Genomic DNA, 16997 nt, shown 5'->3' on the forward strand with positions numbered 1-16997 from the left:
CTACATGCAACATTATGGTGTTCTTATACACAACTAGGTGATTTATACTTATAAATGATCTCCTTATCCTCACATTCTATAAACAATTCCTCTTCAAAACTTTCAACTACATGTCAATTCATAAAATTCAGAGTTGGAATCTCATTTTCAATTTTAGAAGAACTTGTACTTCTACTTGAATAGGAGTGCTCATTTTGACCATTGCTATCTTCTTCCCAATTTGCATCAGACTCATATGAAGATGAACATGTATTATCATCGTCCTCAGCTTGACTTGAGTAACCACTCTCATCATCTTCTTTGTATAATTTTGCTTCATGACTTACCAAATCAACAACCTCATTTTCATCACTTGAGTCATAACTTTCTACCTCTTCATCCTTATAAAACTAAGATGAATGTCTTTCAATTTCATGGTTAGTAACATTCTCAACACAAGGAAAATCATTAATAGGAGAAGCAAAAACCAAAATTACTTCTTGAATATATAACTGATTAAGTGAATCAACTTTGTCATTTACTAGTGTAACACTACAAACATGTGCATTCTATTCAGCAAGAACAAGATTAGCTCTTCTTTGAAACAAAGAGAAATCATCTTCACATGTTTTAATTCTAAATTTTCAACAAGATTGTTTACAATAGTAGGGGTATCCACATGTTGATCTAAATTTGAACACTCAACATGACATTGGTTTCTCTTCTTGACTTCATCTTGCCAACAAACACTTTTAGAGAAATGACTCTTGGTTAGTCCATATTCTATATTTTTTTCAATATCTATTGTTGTCATGAATTCCTAATGAAAAGTATTGGGCTCTTTATCCCTCAATAGATAGCTCATCTTTTCATCAAATGCATCAAGATAAACTACTAAACATACTTGATCATCTGGTCTACATTTCTTAGGAAACTCATTCAAGGCTCTTGCAAATCTAATATTGAATTTAGGAATAATTTTGTCATTCCTTATTTGGATCTTCAAGAACTTCTCAAAAGAAATAGAGATGCTTATTCTTTCACCAAATTGCTCCATGAAGGATGAATGTAACCCACTCCAAGATGAAATAGAACATGCTGGTAGAAAGGAAAACCAATCTCTAGCATCACCTTCTAAGGTTCAAAAAAACAACTTCATATGCACATCTTCATGAGAAATCTCAAAATCACCAATCAAATCACTAACCATCTGAATATGATGACTGTCCAAATCTAAATGGCTCCCACTAAACTTAGGCAAATGATTCCTGAATTCATATGGCATGGTATTTGGGAAACCATGAATGCCATCAAAAAGTAATGGAAAGTACCTCTTGGAAGAAATAGATCTACATTTTTTATCCATGGACTACATACTAGGTGAAAAGAAATTTGTAATTTCTTGCAAACTTACAACTCACTCACCCAAATAACTTTTAGAATTTATAACTTATAGTAGATCAGAAAAATCTTCTACTAATTCATTCTCTAACATAGTCCAACATGTAAACACATTTTTTGAATGTATCTTTCATAAAGTATGTTGAGATACATCAAACAACACTCCTATTTAGTGCTGAAAATATCACTTGATAGAGAAACTTTTGTATAACTTACTTTCATGGAAAAGAAATCTCATGAAAGTGAAAAATACCTTTTAGTGTTGATGCCTAAAAACTACTTCAATTCTACAAACAACAATAGATTCAAATCTTATCTTGATTTAGTAACTCTTGCATAGCATCTCACATAGTCTTTTCAACCGTTGCCAAGAACTTCAGATCATCTCTCCAAATCTGCCTTCCAATTGTTGTATCCTTCACAATACCTTCAATTTCACAATGCACTATTACAAAGATATAACTTTGAGTCACCTTTCACTTAGTGAGAAAATATTTACTCAACTTGCACAAAATAAAAAGTTGGTCCAAAATTTATAGCACGTATTTGAAAAGCTTTATACAACAACCTTAGAATTTCATATTCATGACAAAGTGAAAGAAACTTAATCCTTGACTCTTAAAGCTACAACAAAACTTCATAATCACTTTATTTAAACATGAGAACTCACAACTGGTCTTAATAATATTATTTATCTTCAATATTCAAAGTTACGATTGTTAAGAATAAGGCATAACTGGGAGACATAAATCCAACAGGGATATGAGAAGAAACTTGCAATTCCTTACTGCTGTAGTAGTTTCCTTGTGTCTCTCCCCAGTAAAGTCACCATTTTGTTGGCTCCTAAATTAATAGCTTTTGAATGACCAAGTGATAAGAACAAATACATCTAGGGGTAGCTAATTCCCATGTTCAATATACCTATTTAGACACCAGGCCCAACTATAAGGCTATACACCTTCTTCTTTAGGCTCTGCAAGACCTAGGTGGTTGAACCTTAGATTTGTTCACATGGTGCTAGTATCAAAAGCATACAATCTAAATCTTATAAAGAAGATAAAACTCTTATTTCTCCTACACTTATGCAATAACAAAGGTATGCAGTAGCAAATTGCAAATCCTATGAAATCCACAAGTTGAGTGAGGGCATCCTTTCAAGTCTTAAATGGAAAGGGAAAAGGATAATTGATTTAAATATTAATTTTAGCATAACCAAGACATCAACAAAAAAATTCATAGATCCTGTAGCTGATCAGTACCTTATCTATTGGACAACTCCACAAATCAGTAACACACATCCTTGGAAACCATTGATACATCTCATATATCAAGACTTCCAAATCTATACATTCACCTTGTGAATCAAACATCTGCATCATTTTTTAATCTCATACTCAACCTATCCCTTCATGAAATCTACAACCCCATGATAATAAACTAAGCATTTACATGACTACTTGAATCACAAACAAAATATATCAACACATACAACCTAAAATATATTGCAACTAAGTTTTGTGCTCTTTGTTCACAAACCACAAAAGATTAAAAACAACATGAATAGGTGACAAGATTTAGATTGAAGATAAATTTGTTGCTAGATTTTATTTATTTCCTTGAAAAAAATATAATAGGATGCATGAAAATAACTCATAAAATGGCTGAATAGACCAGAACTATCTATAAAACTTCATAATGTTGCTCAAATATAGAGAGAAATGCTAAGAACGGTGGTATCACAGCTCTAGAAATCTTTAAAAAGACTAGGATCAACCTTGTGGTATCACAATAGTGGAAGAAAAATTGGAACCCTTACTCCACATCTTGGAAATCCTTTTATAGAAAAGGATTGCAACACGCTTCAGATGGGAGGACACATGTCAAAATTTTAATGGAAAACAAATACAAAGATATTTCTACAATGTTATATTTAAAACATTCTCTACATTCAGATAAAACTAGGAAAGTAGTTGCAAAGCTAGTAGGAGGCACTTATTGCAAGAGTCTTCAACTTAATTATGTTTTTCTTCTACTACCCTTAATCATGTCAATCTCTAACTACTTCCTACTGGCATAGCGTTAATATCTGCAACTGCTTCCAAAACACTCATTTCTTTCTTGGTGGTCATTCTGTGAATCTAATTTTATTTGAGTTTCTTACTATCACATTCCACCTAAAAATTTGATCACCATCAAGGCTATGCACCTTGAGCATCAAATCATCCCTCTATTCAGTGCTAACCTATGGCTTTTTCTGTTGATTCACTTTAAAATTGAAAGCCCTCGTATTCTCATAATCCTGGAACTAGCCTTTATGATCTTACAATCACAACCCTATCACATGATCGAGGGTTCCCTTCAAGTCTTATATGATCTCATGATCACAACATTGCGTAACATCAAGCGTTCTCTTCTCTAGCATTATAATCTTATGATCATAGTGAGAAAATTGTTTGTCATAGCTTCAGAATCTTTCATTATCTTCTCCTACAATCTCATGATTTGACTTCTTTCATATGATCTTATGATTTGACTCCTACAATCTCATGATCAGACATTACATTTGAAGCCACCTAATCAAATGAAGCTCTTGTATCATCTTAGCACTTATTCTTCAGCTTCCTAACTATAGGCTGGCATAGCATCAGATCTCTTCTTTTTAACACCTCCAGTCTCATGAACGATTGTAGCATCATATCAGCATAGCATTGGAGTTATACACTTCAAGCTTTACGATCTTGTGCTATCCTCCTGGAGCATGCCACGTGGCACTATCTTATTTTTTGGATCTGCCACCTCACTATTTCTTGCCACATGTCATGTTTTCACAACCTCATAGCTTTAACCCTTAACTATCCTCTAACTACAGTGACCACACGCCTGATGGTTAACTAACCAACTTTGAATCCTCACACCTGTTATTTCTAAACCATGGGTTAACCTTGTGACCATGTGATTGCCTACTTTTTGTACCTTTGGAGTTGTTTTCACTGACTTGGCACTTAATGTTGTGACCATGCAAAAAGGCTTATCTTTAGCTATTTCATAGCTTCACTACCCTATCCTAGAGGTTATCCTTAACAGCTGCAACATTGTAACGGTCCTTGACCTGATTGCTTTGCATCTTCACAACTGCAAACTTTGACTCATCTTTTAATCCCACAAAGATGTGATGAAAAAATTTCACTACTTTTCCAGTTTAACCATAGGTTGCTTTTAACCACCACTAAAGATGTTAATAATCTCAAAACTTAACTATTGTTTCCTTTCTCATCATCGTGACTTAAATTTCAAGGTTTATTTGACTGCCTATGATGAAGTGATGGCACCATCACAACTTGAAATTTCAAGCCAAAATCTTGTTGCAATCATGTGATCTTCAGTTTATAGCCCCTTCACAACCTTAACTTGAATGCTAACACTAAAATTTTTGATGTCGTGATGATAGTTATCCTGACTATTTTGGCTATTTATCACTACTTTTCAACTCAAAATTTCTAATATGTGTTCTCTCCTTCGATGTTGCAGTTGGTTAGATGAAAATAGTTGACCCCACCATATCCACATATCATTACCTCACTTTTAAAATAATGCAACAGTTCAGCACTATTGAAATACTGGCACTTGGCACCTAAAGATTTTCTAACGCTCAACACTTGCTCTTCACTCTGCACTTGATGTTCACTCAGTACTTGATGTTCACTCGGCACTAGATGTTTACTCAGCACTTGATGTTTACTCTACTCCTATTGAAAATTTTCCCAGCTCGAACTAGCTTGCTTGGCTCCCTCTGATAATCTTAGCTTAAGCTTTGCATTCATCCTTGTTATGGCTTCTTCCTCCAATGTTTCTAAGTATAGCCAACCTCTTCATCTTCAAGTATATTGTCAATACACTACTTTATCATTGTCTTAACTGATATTTGCACTTCATTACTAAACCATAACTCAACCTTTCCCTTAGGTACTTTTGTTACATCTTATTGATTAAATCCTCTTCATCAATCAACTAAGTGATAGTGCTCAGATCCTATAAGCAGTTGTCATTCTAGCAAATAGCAAGTTTGACATCAATGACAAAATGATAACTGAAAACATTCTATATCAACAATCTCCCTCTTTGATCTTCAACAACAATCAGTCGTTCAATCAGATTCCAACCATCTCCCTCTTTGGCATTGATGGCAAACCAAACTAATCAACCATTAGACTAACAATTCACCAATAAGTCATATGCCAAAAAGAAAACTTGTTGACTTTTGTATCTCCCTCTTATCTTATTCTTCTAAGCTTCTCCCTTTCATATCTCATGTTCCTTTCTTTGTGTTGTTTTAGTCATCATGATCTATTCAATTTCAGCTCCTTCTTTCTTTCTCAGCTATTCCTCCCTCTTTTCATTATGTCTTCTATTTTTTCCTTCTTCACCAAATTTGATGATTTGATCAGTTTCTTCTATTTCTCCCTCTTTGACAACAATGCCAAAGACACATTATTTCAGTATCTTATCGTGCAGATGTGACTTTTATAGTTTTTAACCAATTTCTCCTTCTATCACCTTGCTTGTGACTGGTTTGGAATGTTAGTACTTAGATTACTTCAGGCATAGATCCCAAAGTAAATATCCTCTGCATCAATGTATAAAATCTTCAACATTTAGCTTATTGATGTAGGGCACACTTGCTTTATGATTCAAGTAGCTTTAGCTAAGGGTATCACCCCTAACTTACCTCTGAGATACTGAAAAGTATCTTTTGGTAATGCTTTTGTGAAGATATCAAAAAAAAATTTCTTTGAACTAACATATTCCATCTTCACTTGTTTGTCTTCCACCAGTTCTCTCATGTAGTGATACTTGATTGCAATATGCTTAGTTTTAGCATGCATTGCTAGATTCTTTGATATTTTTATAGCACTTGTATTGTCACAATAGAGTGTCACAGGCTCGTTAACTTCTTCCTTCATACCTTGCAGAAAATGTTTGATCCATATAATATTGGTGCAGTTTATAGCAGTTGCAACATATGTAGCTTCAGCTGTGGACTGAGAGGTACAACTTTTCTTTTTTCTTGTTCATGTAATCAACCTTTTTCCTAAGAAAATTGCTCCTCCACTGGTGTTTTTTCTATCATCAATGTTACCTCCCTAGTCTACATCAGTGTAGGCTTTCAGTTCAAATTTCTCACTTCTCTTATAGTACAAGCCAAAGTCATCAGTACCTTTCAGGTATCTTAGTATTCTCTTTACTGCCATTAAGTGATTTTCTCTTGGATTTGCAAAAAATCTTTCTACTATTCCAACAGCTAATGCAATGTTAGGTCTACTATGTATAACATATTGTAGCTTTCTAATCATTGACCCATACAATGTCTGATTTGCTTCAGCGGACTCATCATTCTTACATAGATTATGGTCTGTTGCCATTGGTGTGCTGACTGGTTTTGAGTCTTCTAACCCAAATATTTTGAGTACTTCCTTGATGTATTTGGATTGGGTCACAAATATGCCATGCTTCAACTGATGTACTTGTAATCCAACAAAGAATTTGATTTCTCCAAACATTGACATCTCAAATTCATGCTTCATTTGATTAGCAAAATCTTTGCATAAGGCATCTTTTCCTCCAAAATTTATATCATCAACAAAGATTTCTGATATCAAAATGTCTTTACCTTCTTTAGCTTTGATGTACAAGTTGTTGTTGTCATCTGTTCTTTCAAATCCTATCTTCACAAGATACTTGTGCAATCTTTCAAACCATGCTCTTGGTGCTTGCTTTAATCCATAAAGTGCTTTATGTAGCTTGCAGACCATATTCTTATTCTTTTGATCAACAAAACCCTCTAGTTGTTCTATGTAGACTTCTTCTTCAAGTATGCCATTTAGAAAAGTTGATTTCACATCCATTTGGTAGACCTTGAAACCTTTGTATGCAGCATATGCAAGTAATGTTATTACTCTTTCCATTCTTGCAATAGGGGCAAATGTCTCTCCATAATCTAGTCCTTCTTCTTGTGCATAACCTTTACAAACTAATCTGGCTTTGTTTCTTGTTATCTCACCATTCTCATCAAGTTTATTTCTAAACACCCATTTTTTACCATTCACATTTTTATTAGCTGGTCTAGGAACTAAAGACCAGGTTTTGTTTTTCTCAATTTGATCTATTTCCTCTTTCTTAGCTTTGTTCCAGTCATCATCTTGTAGCACACCATTTATTTTTTTGGGTTCAACTTTTCTCAGTAGACATGATTCATTCCTCAGATTATTCCTTGTCATTGGTTTGGCATCCTTGTCACTAATGATTTGATCTATAGGGTGATGTCTTCTTACATACTTGGCTAATCTGGGTTCAGTCCTTCTTTCCATGTTTGATCCTTCAGCTTCAAAGTCATTTTGTTTAATTTCATCTGGCATTTCATCATTTCTTTCTTGCATGTTGTTTTTAGAATCAGATTGGGCATTTTCTTCATTTTGTAGCTCGGCTTCTGAATGCAACTCAGCATTCACTGGTTGAGACTCGGCAGATACTATAATTTGTTATTGATTCTCAACTTGATTTGGAGAATTGTCTTCTACTATCATTCCTTCATAGAAATATACAAAGGATCTATAATCTTTTTTTGGCTTTGACTCATCAACCTAAACTTTTGCATGCTCATCAAAATTTGTATTTGCACTCTCCACAACTTTGTTAGTGTTAACATTCAAACACTTATATGCCTTACTTCTAGTGGAGTATCCAAGAAATATGCCTTCATCACTTTTTGCATCAAACTTGCCATTTCTAGTGTCTTTCATAATATAACATTTACAACCAAAAACTTTGAAATGTTTAACACTAGGTGAATGACCATACCATAATTCAAAAGGTGTAGCATTTGTACCTTTCTTGACTTGGACTCTATTTAGTGTGTAGATTGCAGTACTTATAGCTTCTCTCCAGTACTTTAGTACAACATTTTTCTCCATCATTAGTGTTCTTGCACAGTCCATTACTGATCTATTCCTCCTTTCAGCAATACCATTCTGTGGTGGAGTTGTTGGTGTTGATGTTTGCCTTTTGATACCTTTGTCATTGCAGAATATTTCAAACTCTTTTGACGTAAATTCTCCTCCTATGTCTAATATTAGACATTTTAGGTTCTTTCCTATTTCCTTCTCAAATCTAGCCAAATGCCACTCAAATATTTGAAATGCATCAAATTTTTATTTTAAAAACATAGCAGTCATCATCCTGAAATAGTCATCTACAAGTAGCATTATTTATCTATCTCCTAGATAGCCTTGCACTTCTATTGGGCCACATAAGTCTATATGAACTACCTCTAGTACTTCTTTGGAAGTATATGTTTCACTTTTGAAACTAGATTTAGTTGTCTTCCCTAGTTGACATGTTTTGCACATTGTGTTTTCAGGATTCTTCAATTTAGGTAATCCTCTGACTCTCTTTTTCTTGCTGATGCTAATCAAATTTTCAAAGTTAACATGACACAACCTTTTATGCCACAACCACACATCATCAAGTCTAATAACAAGGCATGTTGCATCATCCAAGTCTACATAGAATAGATTACTCCTAGTTTGTTCACCCTTTCCTATTAGATTTCCATCAATTTCATAGATTTTGGCAATTTTTTTTCCAAATTCAACTTTACATCCTTCATTGCCTAACTGTGTGTTAGTGAACAGATTGTCCTTTGAAGAAATACGTGCAAATTTGATCCTGAATGCCCAAGTGAGAGGAAAAACTAACACCAACAGTTGGATAGGTTATCACGAGGTTGATAACCTTCCTTTGAATTTTACTGGGTACAGCTCCCCGTATGAAATATTCAATGAATCAAATGTGAATGCTTTTACTAGAAAGCATAAAAGGATATCAAACATCTACCCATAAATACAGCGTAGATGCATAAACTTAAATTACTGCATGAAAAGAAAGAAAAGAACAGCAGGTGACACAAAGTTCATTTGCTGAACATTGTGTTGTGTAATGAGGATGAAACTGTATCATTCATTTCCCTGAGAGGATTAAAATCAAAGCCATGCAGGATATTTTGAAATGTCAACGTAATAAAGAAACAATGCTAACAGACTGTAATTTCAGAGAAAACTGGAAATGACTCAAAGTCCAAATTCAGTGGAAGGAAAAATACATTATCATCAAAGTCTAATATGTTTAACCTTTAGCCTCCCTTCCCTAACTGTAAAAGATTACAAAGCCTCTTTCACACATTACAATCTAATCATTATTCAAAGAAAACAAAAACTTTCCCTACAATATTACATTAAACACCAAAATTTAATCTTCATTTCAAACACAAAGTTCTGAAAAGAAAAAAAATCTCTCCTGCTCTGCCTCTCCCTGTCTCCCAAGGAAATAAAAATTATTTTGCAAGATCTCCTCCCTGCCTGAAGCCCAAAGTCTGCAGCCTGGAAGAAACTAGCAAAAAGAATTGGAATCCCTCTTAACTTTGTCGCTGGCTTATTTAACTTTTCTTTGCCATGACTTTTTCGTTCCAATAGCTGAATCTTGATATCCTTTTCTACTTCCCAAGAAGTCTTTTTCTTTTCTCCTTTGGTTTTCCTTGATAAAGTTTATTTTCATAAATAGTAATCTTTTCCAAGATTATTTTGATGACCCTTAAGTTTTGCAATATCTCCCTATAATCTCCAAAGATTATTAACCAAAGTTTCAGTATTTGTATATGGTTGCATCAGATTTGGCCAAGTATACATAACTAATTGATAGGTGTCAATTAATGATTTTCTTACCTTTGTATCCTCATATTTTATGAAAATTTGTGGCCCCTATGGTATACTTATGTTGATAGGTGGCATTTGCTGGTGATGATGTTCTGTCAAGATTTCATAACTGTCATTGATAGTTTTGACAGTGTCCCACTCAATCAATCGTAACTCATTAACCAGGAATGAGTTTGAAAAACACTTTGGTCCGATCATGCATAACTTGCTTCTTAGAAACATATCTGAAATTGAGTCAAATCCAACTATTTTATTGGAATTTATGGGCCCCGCACTGAGACCCAATCTGGTTGTTTGCATTCTGTAATTGTTAATTGCTAATCCAATAGAGGTGTAAATAAAAACCTATAACTATTGATCCATACTTAATCTCATCAAAATATTTGGAGAATATTTAGAAAGCTAGATTTTCCAACAAATAAATTAAATTCAGCATGATCCAATGGTCGGATTGAGAGATATGGCCCTCAAAATATGACTATTTTCTTCCATCTGCAATTCATGACTATTATTTCTGATCCGATAGTAGTGTAGTCAAGAACCCATAACTTTTGATCCACAAGTAATATGACAAAACTATTTGGTGAAGATTTAGAGGGATAGATTTTACAAGAAATATCTAAAATTAAGCTAGATCCAATGGTTAATTTGGGGTTTATGACCTATGAAACATTACTTTTTTTTGTCATCAGAGAATCCTTGTTTGTAGGTTGTATTCTTGCATGGTGTTTTGAGCTTATCTAAACCTCATGGTGACAAATGATATGATTTGGTTTTATGAGGAAAGAGCATTTCAAAAAAAATTGTGTCTCCCTCATCATCAAAATCAAACATAAATCCATCCAATGTTTTTTCAACCATAGTCTCAGCTTCAGCATGTTCAATGTCTTCTATTGAGAGGCAAACATAAATGTAACTTTCAATCCTCTAATATATATTAATCACCAGTTGGTTTCAAGATTATGATCCAATAATGATTAGGAGGAAAGGCCCTTTTTATTACACACATGATCACCATGCTTTGTTCAACATGTATCATCCAACTCTGAGATTTTATCACAAAGCTCTATCTGAACTTCAAGTTTTCTGTCTTGAATTCGAAGTGTTCAAAACTGCATACTAAAGTATTGGGCCGTGTTTCAAACTTAGCAATGTGAACCTTTGAATCTTCTTACGTGAACCTATAAACATTGAGTCTTCAAACATCAGAATTGAACTTATATTGGGAACTACAATCTGCACTTCAACTTTTGTCAACCAATGAGCTTGCAAGATGAACTTTTCTGAACCACTAAGTTGATCTCCATCTTGACCTGTACTTTTGCAGTTTCTTGAAACTATTGAACTGGTAGAATCTGGACCTAAATGATGAGATTTTGAACTTGTTGAACTGAACCTGCTAAATGAACAATTTGGACTATTGGACCATTTTGAACTGCTTTGAACTATCGAACTACTTTGAACTACTTTGAACTTCATTTTGAAGTGGTTCAAAGAGGTTCAACCTCTGAAACTGAAAGTTTAAAAACTGTGACCATATCGGGTACTAACACTGTGATACACTTAGCAAATTGTAATTCAACCCTTCAATATAGTATGCATTCTCACATGAGATTTTCTCTATAAGTTTGATAGAGCCTTTTCCTTTGATTTGACATGGAGCATCATTACCAAATCTAACACTATTTCCATCATATTGAGTAAAGGTAGTGAACTTACTTTTATCTCCAGTCATGTGATGTGAGCATCCACTGTCTATGATCCATTTGTCATTCTTGTTCACACAGGTAACCAATGTTTTTGCTTCATCTTCCTCTATGCCTGATTCATCCTTCATGGCTACATATACTACTTCATCATCATTCTCATCGGAATCTTCTTCAACAATGTAGCATCTTTTGCCTTTCTCCTTATAATATTTGCCACCATCTTCTCTTTTGTTTTTGTACTTGTTTCCTTCTTTGTAATTCTTCTTCTATGTACACCTAGTAGCAATATGTCCTACTTCATTGCAGTTGAAACAAATGATAGGCAGCTTAGCCTTGTATTTTCCTTTGCCTTTATGAAATCTTCTAGCCAGTAGTGCCTCTAGCCTTTCCACATCTTCCCAATCTGTGCTGCTATCACTGGATGCATGCCTTCCTTTACTATTTTTTCTTGATGTTGCTTCCTCAACATCTTTTAATATCAGCTTGGCCTTGAAAGCAGTTTCAACATTCTCAGGTTTGTATTTATCAAAGTTGGACAATTCAATTGCAATAAGTCTTCCTACAATCCCTTCAAAGGTTAGTGTATTTCTTGGTACACATCTCAATTCTGGAATGGCTAAAACCCTAGTAGCATAGATGGGGAGCAGAGTTCTTAAGTATTTTCTTTTGACAGTTTCCTCATCTAGTTGACCACCTAGACTTCTTATAGCACTTACTACTTCTTTCATTCTAGCAGCATATTTGACAGCACTCTCACCTTCTTCAATTCTCATATCATCAAAATTTCCTCTGAGGCTTTCTCTTTTGGCTCTTTGTACATTCTGATCTCCTCCATAGATATCTGACAAGGTTTTCCACATTTTGAATGCAGTATTACATCCCTTGATGTCATCAAATTCAGCATAGTTGAGTGCAGAGGCAATCTCCAACATTGCCTAATTGTGTTCTTGTTTTTTCTTCAAGTCATCTATAGTTGGGGCACTAGTTGGATCAGTATGTTCTGTTATAATTGAGCTTTGGGAATAATTTTCTATGTATCCAAGATGCAGCTTCATTAGAATTTTCCATGCAACAAAGTTTTCCTTGTTCAACTTGGGAACCTCTCTTTTAGACATTTTAAACTTTCTTCTTCTAGTACCTTGAAACTAAATCAGCAGATGGCTCTAATACCAATTGTTAGAATTGCTTTAGAATAACTGAGAAGGGGGGGGAGGTGAATCAATTATTCAAGGTCTATATGTCCAAATAAAACTTTTCTCTAAATAAAGTGAACCAGCTAAACATTCATTCATTCAATCATCAACTTGTTAACCAGCATGTTACTGTAAATCAACATGCAGGAATAAAACATGCAAGATCAACACATGACACAGTGATTTATGTAGAAACCCAATTTGGGAAAAACCACTAGTAACATGCTACTCAATTTTCACCCTTCTAAAGTGATGCCCTATGAAAGGCTTGGCCTATTAAAGGCTTACAACACACTGTTAAATGTAACCTTGTTAGAGGATTCAACCACCCTGTTAGAAGTGGGCCTGGTTAAAGGTCTTTAGAATATTCACTTGGAATGCCACCCTGTTAAAGGATTTACAAATGGCTATTAAACCAACCTAAGTCCATAGGATTTTTAGATCTAATACAATTGCTAGAGAGTATTAGAAAATCTTGATTTGATTACAACATACAACTTAGCTTGCAGATTTCAGATCACTTCTCAGCTCATACCCTAGTCTCGCTTTCAATCATTGCAACTCTAAATAGCTTGCCCTCATCTCAAGCTTTTTCTCCTTGAGTCTTTATACTCTTCATACCAATGCAATCATCTCTATGGTCACTAATCAAAGTAGAGTCACTGTACTCTCTTCCTTCTCAATTCCTTCTTTAGCACTTCATGCTTTTATTCTTAAAACCAACCTCTATCTTCGTGACCTAAGATTCCTTATAAAAAAATCTAAGAAACAAGTTCCTTGCTTGATTCTCCCTTATCAAATTTTGGGCTTCAATGGATTAGGTAGGATACAATGTATCTACCCCATACCTTGTTTCTTCTAGAAACTTCTTGAATAATCCTGTTGTATTCATCCAAAACAATGGTTTACATAGGATTCTGTTCCACCAGCTCATCATCCTTATCCTCCATCCGATTCTCAAAATTTAATGTAACAACCATGTTAGCTTAGATTTGGTGAATCCTTGACTTTTAAAATAATGTAGCAGCTTGGCACTATTGAAATACTAGCACTTGGCACCGAAATATTTTTTGAAGCTGGACACTTGCTCTTCACTAGGAACTTGATGTTCACTTGACACTTGATGTTCACTCGACACTAGATGTTTACTCGGCACTTAATGTTTACTCGGCACTTGATATTTACTCGGCTCCTACTAAAAATTTGCTTAGCTCGAACTAGCTTGCTTGGCTCCCTCTGATAATCTTAGCTTAACCTTTGCATTCATCCTTGTTATGGATTCTTCCTCCAATGTTTCTAAGTATAGCCAACCTCTTCATCTTCAAGTATATTGTCAATACACTACTTTATCATTGTCTTAACTAATATTTGCACTTCATTACAAAACCATAACTCAACCTTTCTCTTAGGTACTTTTGTTACATCTTATTGATTAAATCCTCTTCATCAATCAACTAAGTGATAGTGCTCAGATCTTATAAGTAGTTGTCATTCCAGAAAATAGTAGGTTTGACATCAGTGACAAAATGATGATTGAACACATTCTATATAAAAAATCTCCCTCTTTGATCTTCAACAACAATGAGCTGTTCAATCAGATTCCAACAATACTTAGGTGAAGTTGGTCAAGTTGGAATTGAACTTGCCTTTCTAACTTGGTTTTTACCTCTGTGTTTAATGGCCCTTTTTCTTTTTGTATTTTCTAAGTTTTAGGAATTCCTATTAACTCTTTCTTTAAAAAAATTCCTTGAGTATATCTAGGTTTATTCATGCACTTAAATGAATTAATTTACTAAAATCCTAAGGTCCTAGCGCAAGCAAGGTTGATAATTATTCAAGCCTTCACTAAAGTGCGCTATTCCTAACTTAGCTTACAGGGCTTCACACCTTGAATACCTTTCTCTAGAAATAGTGCAAATAATGTAGGGTAAAATTATCATCTTATCAATTCTCATTTTGTTTAGGATTGGTCTCTTACAATTACCCTCAACTGTATCTAAGAGTTTCAATATGTGGTCATAGATTGATGAAAGATATTGTGGTAGTTTTCCAAAGGGATGAAGGTAAAAAATTAGGTGGGGATGATGTGCATAGTATGAAAGAGTAACCCTTAAATTATGCTACCAACTTTCATGTGAACATATACTTAATCCAATCTTATGATTATCACAAATGGAATTATAAATCTACTTTTAAATGAAATCATACATCTACTTATAAATGAAATCACATTCTTATAGAACTAGGATACTTTGGTCAAAAAATAAAAATTTGATCACTCACAAATTTAATCTAAGGTTCCAATTTATTAATCTATGCACACTTTTTAATCAAATATAAAATCAATTATCCTTAGTAAAATGGAAAGATTCTAAAAATACACCCTTAAAAATTTAAACAAAATAACTATGAAGCTAGAATCATGCCCTTAACATTCTTGAGTATTCACCAACTAAAGTAATGCAAGTGATATAGGATGTAGTTTGTAAAGGAGGTTGATCCGTGACGGGAGGTTCAATTTGACAAACGATAGTGAGAAGTGGAATGCAATGAGAAGTTTCATTTTATTGTGAAAGGAAGAAAAAAAATGAGTAATATGACGGGAAACTAAATGAAGATGGAATGCTCAAAATTCAACAATCTACATAATGATAGAACTTTAATTGAAACCAAATGATTAGACCTAAATTTTAATTATAAGATAAGAATTACACAAACTCAATTCTTCCCATCACAAACATTGATATCAAACTAAATTATTTAGCATATGTATTTCATAATTAGAATTCTTTTACACAATGAGACCTTTATTGCAATGAGATTTTTGATCTAATAACTCAATAGAAAGACCTTTTAGGAAAACAATCTGTTGAAAATGTTGAATCAACTTATTTTATCTCATCAATACAAAATAAACTTTAATCGAAAAGAACCACTCGATTTTAATTATCAAGATGATCCACATATTTGAAAATCAAAACTATTGAGTAGGCAAATTGATAAAACTAATTTCTCATAGCATCCAAGTACGAATTTGGTAATTTCAAAATAAGTAACAGACACAGCTAAAAGCTTAAACAGTATCTTCAAAAACACTGATTTAGATAGGTAGATAATAGTATCCACTTACAAAGCTTTTAACCAATAATCAAACTATAGAGTTTCATTGTATCCGCAAAAATTTTGAAATGTTACTTCTAACTTGGAAAATCACAAACAAAAATAGTTTTGTCTATCGATCTGCTGGAGAATTCTAAGCCCTTCACCATACTAATTATTACATATATATAGGCATGGGGCTGGACAATTGCCAAAATTACCCCGCCATGAGTTAATTGTCTTTTGCCAAAGTAATTGATAACTGAAATGCAAGAAGCATGAAACTGAAAAGAAAAAGAAACTAAGTGACCAAGTGTGACTGCCTGTCTTAATCAGATAGTGTTGTCCCTTATTGCCATGCCTTTCACCATCTTCCACATTTTGTAGGTAGTTCAATTTGGCAACCTTTTCCTCATGCATTTCCAAATGTTTCAAATTAATGATTAACATACCTTCTGTATGCACCACGTTGGAAAAGTCCTACTTAGCCGGTGCCTTCTTGTCTTGATACTCCTGAAACTTTTTCTGAACCTCTTTGATTATTTCATCTGATTGGGCAATGGAGTCATCTTCTCTTCCCATGAACTAGTTGGCAAACCACTTAAGATCATTTTGAATGCTCTGGTGTATGACCCTAAGCTCTTACAACACTTCTTTAATTTCAGTTACTCCTTGTGTGAGTGCCTCATTTCTCCATTCAATGCCATTTTTGATGACATACAGGGCCTTTTGATCTAGGCCAACTATAGGAAATTTGGCCTAGAATTTTTGTAGGCCAAGCTCTTTTATGTCTTCCAACCATATCACCACTTTTTCCCAGTTGTTCTTTTCTTTTTCATATCCTTCATTAC

Source organism: Cupressus sempervirens, chromosome 5, assembly GCF_028749045.1.
Source record: "Cupressus sempervirens isolate cs-2001-9-10 chromosome 5, ASM2874904v1, whole genome shotgun sequence".
Taxonomy (NCBI): domain Eukaryota; kingdom Viridiplantae; phylum Streptophyta; class Pinopsida; order Cupressales; family Cupressaceae; genus Cupressus; species Cupressus sempervirens.